The sequence below is a fragment of the Schistocerca americana genome, chromosome 1 (genome assembly GCF_021461395.2).
Source record: "Schistocerca americana isolate TAMUIC-IGC-003095 chromosome 1, iqSchAmer2.1, whole genome shotgun sequence".
Lineage (NCBI taxonomy): Eukaryota > Metazoa > Arthropoda > Insecta > Orthoptera > Acrididae > Schistocerca > Schistocerca americana.
This window is the reverse complement of record NC_060119.1, coordinates 730,770,450-730,786,131: the sequence shown is the minus strand read 5'-3', so window position 1 is coordinate 730,786,131 and position 15,682 is coordinate 730,770,450. Positions and strand designations below refer to the sequence as shown.

Below are 15,682 nucleotides of genomic sequence, written 5' to 3'. Positions count from 1 at the left end.
TATGGTGCGGTGCGGCCCCTAGTGGACCCCCCGGGAACGTCTCACAGCAGACGAGTGTAACCCCAATGTTTGCGTGGAGAAAGTCTTTGTGCAGCAATCGCCGACATAGTGTAACTGAGACGGAATGAGGGGAACCAGCCCGCATTCGCCGAGGCAGATGGAAAACCGCCGTAAAAAACCATCCACAAGGTGGCTGGCACTTCGGACCTCGACACTAATCCACCGGGCGGATTCGTGCCGGGGACTGGCACGCCTTCCCGCCCGGAAAGCAGTGCATTAAACGGCACGGCTAACGGGTCGGGCACACGTCGACATTCTAATCGTGTTGCGAAAGTGTTGTTAGATTGGCTATGAGAACACGTGAAAGATACACCAATATATCATTTGTAAATGCCTCAGACACAGACGAACATAATTACCTGCTTTCAGTAGCAATGTAATTATATGAGTGCATGGAGGTTTTTTTTTCGGATATGTCCGACGGAACAGACACCGTGTGGAATTTACAACTGTGATTATTAAAGTTGGAAGTCGGAGAAAGTTAAGGGAAGGAACTATTGATCTCAGCTGCATGTGGAATCAGTAGCGACGAGGTAAAATTGTGTTTCGCGCCAGGATTTGAACCCAGGATGTCCTGCTTACTGGGCAGTTGCGGTAACCACTGCGCCATCCGGACACGATGCTTATCGCAGTTTCGCGGACCATCTCCGTGCAGCTCCCGGCCGACCCACATTCCCACCTTGCGCCACCTATCCGCATTCCTCGTCCACGTCCCCTTGCTCGCTGCTTTCAGATTCCCACTGGAGGTCGAACGTAAACGTGCATCCACACTAAAGGCGGAGGATTCGTTGCCCTTCGAGGCGAATCAGTTATATGTATGCGTGGTGTTTGTTTTGTTGGACATTGGTGATGAATCTGCCTTTTAATATAAATATGTAGCTTATTCTCCCCTTTGAGGATTCAAAAAGTTAAAGGGGACGCATCTGCGAGTGCATAGGCGTAGGCAGAATTTGATTTCTGGAGTGGACTTACAATAGAACAATAAACGGCCCTGGCCGTGCGGTTAAAGGCGCTGCAGTCTGGAACCGCAAGACCGCTACGGTCGCAGGTTCGAATCCTGCCTCGGGCATGGATGTTTGTGATGTCCTTAGGTTAGTTAGGTTTAACTAGTTCTAAGTTCTAGGGGACTAATGACCTCAGCAGTTGAGTCCCATAGTGCTCAGAGCCATTTGAACCAATAAACGGCCCTATAAGTGTACTTACACATAAAATTTAAAGTTTCTGTGGGCCATTTAACTAGTAAATTATAACATGAATCAGATATCAATCAGTAAAATTCTTCTGTCGATAGTATCTCCGTGGTGATGTATTTCGGTATGACGGAAAATATTCTTTAGAGATAGCAGTGAACATTCGCGCATACGTGTTGGCAATCCACGTCTTTTTAACAAGTGGTACACCTTCAAACTATAACGAGTTAATGAGTCGGGGTAGCAGCACACAATGACAGCCAGGAAGAGAGGAGAACTACATGGAAAATAATATTAATCTTGCTCAGTGCTGACAACACATGCTCTGTTTACACTCCGTAGGCCTATAGCTCTTCTGCTGTGTTTGAAATAAGGAAGTATGTTTGTTTTATGTCTTGTCGACAGCTAAGGTCGTTAGAGACGGAGTATTGCTCTGATTTTCAAATACTGGAGTTCAAGGCAGCGGTGCGGCCATTTCAAGGTACCACCTCGGCGTTGGCCTAGAGTGAACTGCGAAGCCGCAGAAAACCCAAACCTGAATGGCGGCTCTGGGGTTGAACTCGGGTGTCCGGAAGGCGAGTCTAGTGCATTACGCACTACCCCTTCCCGCTCACTCACTGCCCTGGTGGAAGCGGGAGACGAAAATCACTAGGTATCGTGAAAGCGCGGAATAGGAGCGTTTATGTTGAAGCGTGGAGCTTACTAATAGCAATGAATATGTAATTAATGTAAATATATTGTCTAAAAATGTTTGATCGCAAAAGCTGACTATGGCCATCTACTGCAAAAAGTTCAGACTTTTGCCGACACGTAGGCCTACTGATTTCAACTATAGCTTGTAAAAGTTTGCTTGTCAGTTTCGCCCCTTTCTCTGAGCGATACTTCGTGAAGTCGGAAATTGTCGTGCCGTTTATGTTCTGCTTGAGGTCCCGGTCAGCCTTAGCAATCAATGAATAAATGTAAATGTTAGAACACGATTAATTTAACTTCATCCTCATTACTTCAAATAAACACCATATTCGAATGTGAACGTATCTGTAATAAGCCTTCACGAAGTATTGCTACACTACTGGCCATTAAAATTGCTACACCAAGAAGAAATGCAGATGATAAACGGGTATTCATTGGATAAATATATTACACTAGAACTGACAATGATTGCATTTTCAGTCAATTTGGGTGCGTAGATCCTGAGAAATCAGTACCCAGAACAACCACCTCTGGCCGTAATAACGGCCTTGATACGCCTGGGCATTGAGTCAAACAGAGCTTGCGTGGCGTGCACAGGTACAGCTGCCCATGCGGCATCAACACGATACCACAGTTCATCAAGAGTAGTGACTGGCGTATTGTGACGAGCCAATTGCTCGGCCACCATTGACCAGACGTTTTCAGTTGGTGAGAGATCTGGAGAATGTGGTGGCCAGGGCAGCAGTCGAACATTTTCTGTATCCAGAAAGGCCCGTACAGGACCTGCAACATACGGTGCATTATCCTGCTGAAACGTAGGGATCCGCAGGGATCGAATGAAGGGTAGAGCCACGGGTCGTAACACATCTGAAATGTAACGTCCACTGTTCAAAGTGGCCGGCCGGAGTGGCCGAGCGGTTCTAGGCGCTACAATCTGGAACCGCGCGACCGCTACGGTCGCAGGTTCGTATCCTGCCTCGGTCATGGATGTGTATGATGTCCTTAGGTTAGTTAGGTTTAAGTAGTTCTAAGTTCTAGGGGACTGATGACCTCAGCAATTAAGTCCCATAGTTCTCAGAGCCATTTGTTCAAAGTGCCGTCAATGCGAACAAGAGGTGACCGAAACTTGTAACCAATGGCACCCCATACCATCACGCCGAGTGATACGACAGTTTTTCGATGACGAATACACGCTTCCAATATGCGTTTACCACGATGTCGCCAAACATGGATGCGACCATCATGTTGCTGTAAACAGAACCTGGATTCATCCGAAAAAATGACGTTTTGCCATTCGTGCACCCAGGTTCGTCGTTGAGTACACCATCGCAGGCGCTCCTGTCTGTGTTGCAGTGTCAAGGGTAGCCGCAACCATGGTCTCCGAGCTGATAGTCCGTGCTGCTGCAAACGTCGTCCAACTGTTCGTGCAGATGGTTGTTGTCTTGCAAACGTCCCCATCTGTTGACTCTGGGATCGAGACGAGGCTGCACGATCCGTTACAGCCATGCGGATAAGATGCCTGTCATCTCGACTGATAGTGATAGGAGGCCGTTGGGATCCGGCACGGCGTTCCGTATTACCCTCCTGAACCCACCGATTCCATATTCTGCTCACAGTCATTGGATCCCGACCAACGCTAACAGCAATGTCGCGATACGATAAACCGCAATCGCGACAGGCTACAATCCGACCTTTATCAAAGTCGGAAACGTGATGGTACGCATTTGTCCTCCTTACACGAGGTGTCACAACGTTTCACCAGGCAACGCCGGTCAACTGCTGTTTGTGTATGAGAAATCGATTGGAAACTTTCCTCATGTCAGCACGTTGTACGTGCCGCCACAGGCGCCAACCTTGTGTGAATGCTCTGAAAAGCTAATTATTTGCGTATCACAGCATCTTCTTCCTGTCGGTTAAATTTCGCGTCTATTGCACGTCATCTTCGTGGTGTGGCAATTTTCATGGCCAGTGGTGTAGTTTCACGCGGTCCTCGCTGCAGTACAAAAGAAAGCGGTGGTTCTTCACGCTTCGCTAAACATCTGTTTCGTCGCCATAAAACGTGCGATATCTGAGAACTGGTAAATTTGACGAAAACATTTCCGGGAGAAAAGTTGTAGAGCATTAAAATATATTTTCAAAGAGTCGAAGGAAGTTTCGAAGAACAATTTGGTTTGTAAATAACGATGTTTATCAGATTTATGGAAATCGCGTGGTTAACGATCGACAATTTCTTACTTTCTATTCTATGGTCTTTTCCGGTATTTCCTCTAGTTTATTTATGAGTACAATCACTGTATTTTTCTGCTCCGCTGTCGAAAACGTGTACTTTTCGGCGGTATTTTATTAACCACTGCTGAGTTTGGCTGTGGAGGGAGCATCAACTGCCAACTGACCGTTGTTTGGTTACGTTCGTCAATGGAAGTCAGCGCGCTGCCTGAATGTTTCATTTGTGGCGAGAGTGTTATGGACGGGGTAGATCTGACGGAGTGAAGGGAAACGTCAGACAAACAATTATTGAGGGAGTAAGACGAGAAACTATGATAAACATGTTATTTTGGTGAACTGCACCAGTGTTGTTCATGAAAAGTGCAGGAGATCTAATTAGACGGATCGTTATGCTAGAACGGGCACAGTGGAAAATAGGCCTAAGTCCCGCATGTATTGATCATCAGTTCAAAAATTTGTCTTAAACGGAGCCGCTTATTTTGTGGGAAATACGCATCACAGGATTACATGTAAAACGAAGCGAAGAAACCGATTTTGTTTTATGTCAGTCGTGACGTTACAAAGACGTTATAAAATCTGTTATGGAAATGGTGACAAAATGGAATATCGACTGGGATACTCAAGTAAAATTTCGAGTACGTCACACCGAAGATCTTCGTGTTGCTGAAGATAGATACCATCGCAACTGAGCTAAAAAGTTTTTAAAATTTGATGTCGCCATTCACAGTAGCGTTGAACGACCAAATGGTGATGAAGTATCTGCCTCTGTGAATTTTGTTGGTGAGCATTTGGAAGCAAATGAACGACAGTTTGCACTCTGACATTCTGAAGAATTACAATGGGTACTTCCGAAAGTCCGGGACGAAACAAAAATGGCTGTTCTAACAGTTCTCTGATGATTTGTTATTCGTTGGTGAAATAAATCAGTAAAAGAAAACAACGGTAAGCTTTCGAATTACAAGTTATTCAGTCTTGTCTGACATATGGTATGAGGCCAGAAGCAAAAATCAAAAAGAGGAACGCGTATCATTTGGTGAAACTGCTACTGTCATTCCAGAGGACATTAGAACACGCTTATGACGAGGAGACATATCTCCCTTCAGACATGTTCTTGGATAAAGTTGCAGATGACATTCAGAGTCACTGAAATTACTTCTTAGAATGATCATTTGTCCGAAAAAGACAGTTCAAATCTAAAGACGACAATCAACTGCCGTTCATATTCTGTTATTTCAGCTGCAAGACGTCCTTTGTTTTTAGTACACACGTAGATACAGAGCAGATCCTCGGCGAATGGACTGGCCTTCCCATTCCTCTTAACTTAAACCTCATGGAGCGCGTGTGGCATGCGTCGGGGAGACGTATTAAAGCAAATGCACGTGCACCAACGATCGTTCAGCTGTTTTCAACCGCACTGGTGGAAACATAGAATACCTGAACGCAACTACTCTTTAACAACTTGGTGGCCAGCATGGATGCACGTCCCAGGTGACGTATGCTGATCACTCACCCTGTTAGGAACCGTATCCCGCCTTTTGTAACGTCCATGGGACCGACATGAATCGCGGTGACTTCAGTGTAATTACTTGTCTTTGAATGAAAGTGTCGTTTGTGTTCGTCTCATCGCGTATGTCTTTACGTTACCGTCTGTACTGTACTATACTGTAGCAGTTCTTCCTACTGTACTGTTTCTCCTGGGTGGACATGAATGTGAAATGTATAAATTACATGTTTTTACGATAAGTATTGTATGAGTAACTTGCGAGTTTCACCAAGAAACAGTAAATCATGCTACAATGTGTGCCTATTCCATGGAATTGAGATTCTGTGTTTGACCTCATTGTCATTGCTAACCTTCTTCTTGGCTTATGATCTGGGCGCGAACCGTAAGGAGAGTTTAACGAAGGTTCATCGTGCTGTATCAGCCAATGTAAGCTATTAACAAAACTGAAAATAGAGTTGTTTGTGGCTTAAAAATTGTGTCCGCGTTGAAATCATTAGTAATCCTAAACCCTGCTTGTCTAGAGTAGACATGGGTCTTGACAGAAATTCTTCATTGTTAGGCGCCATCTTAAAAAAAATGATTAAGAACGTTCTTTTAGCTCATCGTCGAGACGTGCCGCCGGTTAGAAAACTAAACCTTTCTTTCAGATTCTACGAGCCTGGCGGTCGCTGCAAATAATTTTTATAACATTCACTTTCAGATTTTCTCAAAGTTGCGAGATAACATCCCAGGCAGGAAGGTCTGGTCACAGGATTCTAGTTCTGGTATAAGATTTCATTTGCAAAAACTGCGCTTGCTATCTTATATTGGGAATCAAGGCGAAACCACTATTTTGAGTTGCGGAATGTATTGTTGTGCCGTCAACGGACTGGTGAAATATTCTCTGGTGCTATAAGCACACGACTTTTAACTTGACGTCGACTAGGCATCTATTGAGGAAGGGACTTAGGTAACTTGGCAATGACTCATCATGCGAAAGTTACTTAAGTTTTGCACATCCGTGTATTATCTTGATTGATGCGATTTCTATGAAGTTGACAAATTGTTATATTTACTTACCAACTACGGTTTTCGTCATTCTCGCAGACTTCTTGGATCCTCTACAACTTTTGTCTTACACAATTTGGCGTCAAACTGGTCATCTCTCAGATATTGTACTTATCATGTAAATGTAGGAAAATAAATGTAGAAGAAACAGAGGTTATATCATTATATTATGCATGCTAGCATTTCTTCTCTCCTACATAATATTGCTCAAACAGTTACAAAATACTAACCACGCTAATCACAACGACAGTTTCCAGAGTTTCCACGAAGTGCAATGAAGATGGCAGTTCTAAGCTGTTGCCATGTGGTCAAATGTCTTCTCACTGCGCATAGCCTCAGCAGTCGTGACACTTTCAGGGTAGCCCTCGTGCAGGAGAGCACTGCTTGGACATTCCAGGACCACACACTAACCACACTCCAATGAGGCTTAGTCCACACTTTCGTGCCAAAAGTGTCGCCAGCCCTCATCGCTGTCGTATTTCACTGACGCTCTACGCCACCCTGGCAACAGCCGCGATTTGAAAACGCGGTAATTTTGAAATAAATATTACATTGCAACAGATTTTAAGATCACTTCTCCCTTTTTTTAACTTTGTGAAAATTTGGAGCGGGTGGAGAGGGGGGGGGGGGGGGGCTAACCCACCAAACACCCCTCCGGCTACGCCGTGTCCAAGTGTACCCCCGGAAACTCAGCACTGACTTTATTCCTGGTGCAACATTTTACAGAATAGTAAACAAATAACTTTATACAAAACTTTCTGATTCTCTATTAGTTGATCAGTTGACATCCTATAAATATTATCAGTTATCTCATCGAATTTAAGCGTTTCGTGGCGAAAAATGAGATATCTATTACAACAGAATACTTGATAAAGTTATAGTGCCACTCTGAAGCGTTTTTGAGGTTACGGTTACTAACAAAGTTCGACAATAAAGTTAATTTACGATGAATATAGACTGTATACTCCTATTAAAGGAGAGAATTAATGTCACACAATATGTTACTTACAGTAACCGTGAAGCACAAATACCAATTTATTACGAAATATTTTATACAAAACACTCGTAGGTAACGAAAATATTTGCAAGAGTCCTAAACCTCTAAAAATATACTTCTTTCTCTTAAATATATAACGAACTTTGGGAATTGTTAATGTGAACGAGATCGCTGTGCCTAGGGTTGCTGAAAAGCAAAGTTAAGCATATAGCTAACTATATAACACTACGTAATATAACACGTTGCTGAAAAGCGGTTGTTGTGGTTTCAAGTAACGATTTAACCCTTAACTATAGTCGTGGGTCCAATGGACCCAGGCTGAATTTTCAAAGACCGGTGTACGCCAAGGTGGACAACAGTCCCTCCCCCCAACCTCCCTTTTTCCCAGTACCTTACTTCGGTACGCCTGAACGCACATCATTGTGGGAAGACGCGTTCGCTTGCTACTCCTAGGGCTGTGCGCGGGTCCAATGGACGCATGGCTTTACATACGTAACCTTTTTTCATCTATTTATGTTTGTTTATTGTTTCGGTTTATTGCGATGGCAAATTCGGAAACGTGTATGTACTGATGAGGAAGAAATAATAGAGCAGTGGCTAAATGACGAATTAGAAACGAATGACGAAGAAATTAATGAAAACTCGTTATCTGCTTGACATGCTGAAACATGTTCAGACAATGAGTTGCCAGATACTGACGAGGAAGTCGTTATAGATAGTGAACATGACAAAAGCTCTGAAATACCGGACTGCGAAAGTTCTGATGACAATGACGAGTGAACAACCACATTCTACTGGGAATTTTTAAGGGAGAAATCTGTGCAGGTGGGCTAAGGTACCACCAGCACGAACTACTCGTGTTATAAGCCATAATATTATCAGATTGCCACCTACTACATCTCGATCAAGATCTTGAGCTGTACCATTCAAATGAAGCATTTAGTTCACTGTTTGACAGTGATATAAAGAACAAAATACTGTTTCTGGACAAATAAAAAAAGAATCTTTGAAGTTGAGATACGAATCCCCTGGTCGTACAGAACTGAGGGAATGCTCTCAAAAAGAACTCGACTGTTTCTTAGGTCTGTTGATGTATTCTGCTATGTTCAGATCGAAACATGGCGCTGTTGTCGCTCTTTGAGATAGGTGGAGCAGAAAGAGACGTTTTACGACTAAGCATGTCTTCTTTGCGATTTTATTTACTTGTAATGTGCGTCCGCTACGACAATCCCGAATACAGAGAAGCCCTCAAATAGCGCATCAAGATATGTCACTACAGAAATAATACATTCATTCAGTAAGAATTCTCAAGCGAATTACTCAGTTGGTGCTAATGGAACAATTGACGAGACGCTGGTAGGTTTCCGTGGGCGTTGGCGCTTCAAAATATGCATTCCCAGCGAACCGAGTAAATACGGTCTAAAAATGCAGTCTCTTGCAGACCTAAAACGCACATGTCCTAAACATGTAATTGTACTGTGGTAAAGAGACTGATGGGGCTCGGTTTGACGGATGAAGAGAAGAAACTACCGATACCAGTAAAATTTTGTCTAAGATTATGCCAGCGAATTTTGACCATCAGTTGCAGCATGACGACTGACAGCTGGTACAAATCAATGGAATATACTGGTAGTATGCGAACAAAAGATATTGCGGTCGCAGAGACGACGAAGAAAACCACAAAGAAAAATCCTACAGAATTTTTCTCCGACAAGGATCCTCCAGTTGGATCTTCAGTGTTCGGATTCACAAATGCAGCAACGGTTATCAGCTACGAACAAAAAACAGCGTCACACTCGTACAATTGATGCATTGACAGCATCGTGGACCAGTCCACGAACAAACCCAAAATCATTCTGCACTATAACGGCACGTAAGACGGCATCGATGCTGTTTACCAGATGTGCTCAGGATATTCAAGCAGTCGCGGCCACATCTTTGGCGTATGTCTATTCTGTATAGACTGTTGGACACCAGTGCGCTGAATACTTACATAAACCAATAGTCATGAGCTTGTAAAATTACAATTATGATGTTATTGAATGATATTACTAAGCATTTATGTGAACCATATACATGAAATTGAGATGCTACAATCGGATACTGACATCGCAACTCTGAATAACCATTATAGCAGCTCTCACAATCCCATTGGCGGAGGAGGGGTCTTCTGGGCAGACCCTAAAATTGGATAGGAACAAAAGGAAACGATGCTTATTCTGTCTGCGTGGGAAGAGAACAAAGATTTTATTTATTATTTATGCATTAAGTGTAAGCACCCCATATGTATGAAGTGTAGAAATATAATAAGCAATTCATGCCTGTAAAGTGCTATAATTTTTGCCGTTAATTTTCTGAAACAACATACGTTTATTAATTTGGAGACAAAATATTAGTTTGATAAATTTGTTTATTTTGTAATTTCTTTGAATTTTTGTCAGTCACACATTTTCAGCCTAAGAAAAGAGACTGATTTTGTAAGTGTCAGGTATATAACTAAGTTCCTATTGTTTATTGTGATAAATATGTGTTATTTATAAAAATAAAATATTACTTTAAATATTTTGGAAAAATACCCATAATTCGCTTCGATGACCATCTTAAAATACGTGGATCCAACGGACCCAAGACTCTAGTAGTGTAAGTATTTTTCAGCACTATAGTTAAGGGTTAATAATACACAATACTGTGTTTCTCAAGACCCGCACGAGTTTTGGTGTAATCAGCATCGAAAAAAAAGTTTAAATTTTACGTCAAGTTTTTGTACCTTAGTTTTTGATATGTATTTATGTAATGCACGTGATGTTACTCTAACACAAACGAAATGCCTGGAGTTGGCTTCTATACGTAAGTATGAGTTAATAAATATGCGAAGTGCACGGATTTTGCCACTTAAATGATTTTACGTACCCTTTTACATTAGCGTGTCAAAGAACATTGCACCTTCACTATATCACACGAAAACAAGCAGGTAAGGAGTTTTCATTAATTTCATCGTCATTCCGTGTACTTTGGCACAAAAGACGCACATCGGCGTGGGACGGCTAGCACAATTAAGACCAGTCATCAGTTTCAGAAATGCTCCATCCATAAAGTAGCAGGAACACGTGAAATTCAGAGGAATTAATACATAGAATCAAGAGCATAGTCATACCAGACTCAGTAAGACGTGTCATTTGTGCCACATCAATGTACACTTGCATTCCAATAGATGAAACAATCAACATCATCACACAAACACCAAAACAACAAGGAAACATAAAACACACACACACACACACACACACACACACACACACACACACACACACACACATTGGCAAAATAGCAACCGTACTCAGGATCACAACAACACAAAAATTTTATTCCCAATATGAAAGACTGCAAATGGGATCACCGATTAATGGCCTGCTAGACAACATACTCAAAACCTCTTAGAGAACAAGATCTTCAGATGCACGAAGAAAATACAAAAAAAATGCAAAGTTGTATACAGGTACCGTTATGTCGATGAAATAAAATTCCTGATTGCCAAACCGCTTACACACATAACAAAGCTCTACCATGAAATAAACCATTTACACCCCAAAAAAATTCACATTAGAAAAAGAGAGAACTAAATTTCCTGAATCTCACCATACAACGAATAAATAACATTCATGACTGACACCCAGTAGCACCACCATTCACAATCCATCGAACCATCTGTTAGCACACTAGCAAGCAAACTTCAGATTCATGCTCCACTGGTTAAACAGAACACCCATAAGCAAACAGAACTACTCACAAGAGCTGAACACAATGAAACAAAGAGAAGTGAAAAGCGGTTATGATACCTAATTCGCAGAGAAACTAAACCAAAAAAATTGTAAATGGAAAAGGAATGAACAGGCCTCGTATACACAACACAACGCAGAACAACACAATACACAAACGACTACATGCAAGACAAAACATACCAACAATATAAACAGAAAACTAAATGGAACATACATATAATAACAAAATTTTTCACACAATAGGCAACATATTTTTAGAAACAGGGACCAGGGACTTTAAATAGGATGCTGAGAGACAACAGAGCACAGAAAAGGCACAGAAAACACCCCAGGTAAACTCAACAGATCAGACACGTATATAAACCCTCATTCAGTAATTTAAAACAATATATTAACAACTCATCATATCTCTAAAAAGTAACAGCTCTCACAGCACATTTGCTGACCACCTAATAACCCACAACCACCACACAACTGCAATGGAAACAGATATAAGAGTATTAAAACCCAGCGACTGCCCATACCATAAAATAACCTAATACAATACACAGAAGGTAATAGCAGAGAGAGACAGAGAGAGAGAGAGAGAGAGAGAGAGAGAGAGAGAGAGAGACAGAAATCAAAATTCAAATTCGGCGCCAAACAAGTGAACGCCGACTAAGATTGGGGAAGATAATAACCACCTTTACACTGTGTTTTGAGGAAGTGAAAAGTGTTCATTGAAAACTTAATTCTGCGAGATGACTGTAGTTTTTGTGTGCGTGGTTGTCAGTAACTCACGAGAACGCAAAAGAAAAAGGATCTGCCAAAGCAAATATGAGCAAATATATGCGTGAAAGACACAACAAGATTACGTGATAACTCGCATTCACATTGACATTGTTTCGTTGCAGACAAGTTGACATGGTCCAGCATAACTGAACGATGTTAAGTTAATGACAAAAGCAAACAAAAACCGTCTTTAGACCTAATTTTCGTACAATTTAAAATACGTTCACAGTTGACAGTTTAGAATAAAGAAAACCCGATGATGGCGCAAGAGGTGCTGAAACATATTTGGGGTCACATAAAAAAAAACTGTTTTCCATAGCAGGTGGACCTTGTATCTAATAATTTGAACTGCAAACACTGCAAATGTAAGAGCAGCAAGTCCAAATGATTAGATCAAATATTTTTGCCAAATCATTAAAACACCAAAATTCGTATGACGAGATCAACGCTGGGAAAGAAACAGGATGATACTTAAAACCATACGAGGAAGTTGCCTGAGAAATTTCAGGCTTTTGTAGCTGCGTTTTTCCCTGAGACATGAACATTGTTCTAGTATAATACTGCTGGTTTGTCCCGTTCGTGAAGAACAGGCTAGAATTTACTTCGGGCTTTCGGGACGTACCACACGTCTCATTATGTTAGTGTCTGTCATTTCCCGTTTACTGCTCCTTTTGTATCACAGTTTGTGCACGTATTAGTTGGCATCAGTAGAAGTGTGCTTTCAACCACATTCGAGTCGTATTGGCATGTGTCGACGAAAATAGGCAAAATTTCTGTCGTTTCTAATATGGCCTGTTGTTTTGTCTGTTAACAACACGGTCTAAAGTGAGCAGCAGATGGAAGCCTACCAAAATCACACGCAAGCTGTAATTCACAAGTTGTCAAAGCTACAAACGAGAATATAGAACCGGTTGTGCAAGTTGACATGTTGATAATAAACAACAAATTTTCTGCATTTTTCACTACTCCCACCATTTTGTTACCAATACTGACATGTGTCGCACACATCACATTTCGCATCACAATTCGCATCACTTTTCCACAAGGAATATAAAAATTTTGACCCAATAGGCACACAGCTCAGCGCCAACTGCAGTTTCGTTCCAGAAATCTGTGTTACATACAGAGGATAATAGGCAATAAAAGAAAAATGAGAACAAAATTCTTTTCTTACTGTCCTAACCACAGTCTGTCTCCAACTATTCAACACGGAACCGGATCTTTGATGTTGATGATGTCCGTGGGAGACGTTTCTTTCACGTTTCGTGGTCTCCTGGCTACAGCACCACTGTGCTGGAGATGTTATGTTCAAGTAATCAGAAGCGTTTGTTCGCAACAAATTAAATAAAGCTAAAATTAAATAAAGCTAATAAACATCAATAAAACATTTCAAATGTTTAATTCCTGTAGAGTGAAATACCGAACTTCTTACGAAATCTGAAAATGCGTGCCGGACACAAACAAAATACACGATGGTAAAACTATCCATAAGTTGTTCGAGGTGTCCGCACCGAGTACACGATGTTTCTTGTAATTTGATAATTTACACACACACAAAAATGTGATCATACAGAGGTGTGGCTATAACATGGAATGTCATCACTTCTTGAAATTTTCCGGAATGTGTTCTGCAATAAATAAGTTTCTTCAAAGGAGTGACTCAAGCGGCATTGTTTGACGTCACACTCAAACAGTTACAGCGAGAAAAATAAATAACACTTAATATCCGTACTGTCAGGAATAAGAACTTTTAAATATTGCTATATATACGTAATTAAAGCAGTTGATCCGTGTATCCCATGTGGTCTAGTGGCTAGGATAGCTGGCTTTCACCCAGCAGGCCCGGGTTCGATTCCCGGCATGGGAAAAAATTTTAATATCTTTCAATCATCCAGAATAAGTAGATGAGTTATTTCCTGAACAACACATCCGTGCTTTCGCACATAAAGTATTCGTTGACAATTTGTTTGTCGTGTGCTACGACGTGAACTAACGAAGATGAGATACACAATACAGGGTACGGGGATAAAAGAAACGCTATCCCCCCACGCATCTGCAAGTTCTTTATCCTCATCTGCAGATGTTAAAGTTATGTAAACCACTGTAACGTATACCATCGTCGGAGTTCAAGCTGTGACGGTGGGCTTGCGCCTGGCCCGTATTTTTGTCTCATGCAGTCTCGCCTCTACACAACATTGACTGCGAATGTAGATTCCGATCATGACAACGTTTAATAAAATAGTCTGACGATACGTTGAGCAGGTGATAACTTTCTGTCGTAATGACTGAAAGAGATTTTTCGAAATTTTCTGTGGAACATTTAAGCCTCATCGGTATGTCAAATAAAGTCGTATTCAGAGTTGTCGTCTCATGTTTCACGTGTTAAATATTAGTTATATAGGCCATTTACCAAATGTACGTTAATTCACCATACCGTTAAATCCTGTTCTAGTGCTACACTTCTCAAGATAAGCGGTGTACCCTGTCCGTGAATATTTCCAAAAGCTATACTTCACATTATTTCAATGTGATACACCTCAGAAGTCAGGCCCTTCAGTGCAGACTCCAGTAGATGAAATTTAATAGAATTGTTTTCGTATCGCTTTGTGACAGTTTTCTGGAGTTGCGTTAAGTGACCTCAGTTTATGCAACACGAACGAATCAGGCGTAAGTCAGCTGCTGGTGTGGTGGGACCAGGATGCAGGTGTAACTGAGCGAAATAACAGAAAGAAGATTACGTCGCAACATTCTCCCTTGCTGATGTCAATAACGCGTCTAACCTCTCCAGGACGAGACCGTAAAAGTAACGACTAAATTTTGTACCGAGTTTGCTCGGTTGTTGCGACACATACGTGTTACAAAGTATTCGTTACTCGTTATATAAACGTAGACTGAAACCGCACTTTGCCTATTTCTTGGCTCCTCGCTGAAAAAAAGACATTTTGCTACACGATGTCTTCGCTACACAACGAAAAAATGCACATCGTTGCTCATGAGAATACACGTGGACAGTACGACGAGTAGTAAAATAGTTTGCATCACAATTTAATTTTACGAGCAAAGTGAACGCTTTGTAAGGAACGCAGGCATGTCCGGTCCTGTTACTATAAAAAATTTAAATGAAACTCTCACATCTGACACTGGCTAAGTTTTCTTGATATAATATGTTAGCTTCATAACGAATGCCTTACCTTACCATTGTGTCTCACGGTCTCGATGAATCTCACCATTAGTCAAGTATACGTAACTGATTCACGAATGTTGAATTGAAAACGTATGATTGTGTGTGACTTAATCTTCGCTACGTTGTAGACCACACATTACGTTGTACGGAAGGTACATGGAGGTTAATTTTTTTTTTAATCTTGAAAAAAGACACTGATATCCAATATCGGCTCATGAGCCAGGAGAACTGACG

General features: G+C 41.5%; 1 non-coding gene across 1 annotated transcript; it reads left to right on the top strand.

The window, feature by feature from the left end:
• Nucleotides 1–14,059: 14,059 nt before the first annotated feature.
• Trnae-uuc lies at nucleotides 14,060–14,131 on the top strand. The gene has a single exon. It is a non-coding gene; the product is annotated as a tRNA-Glu (tRNA).
• The last annotated feature ends 1,551 nt before the right edge of the window (nucleotides 14,132–15,682 follow it).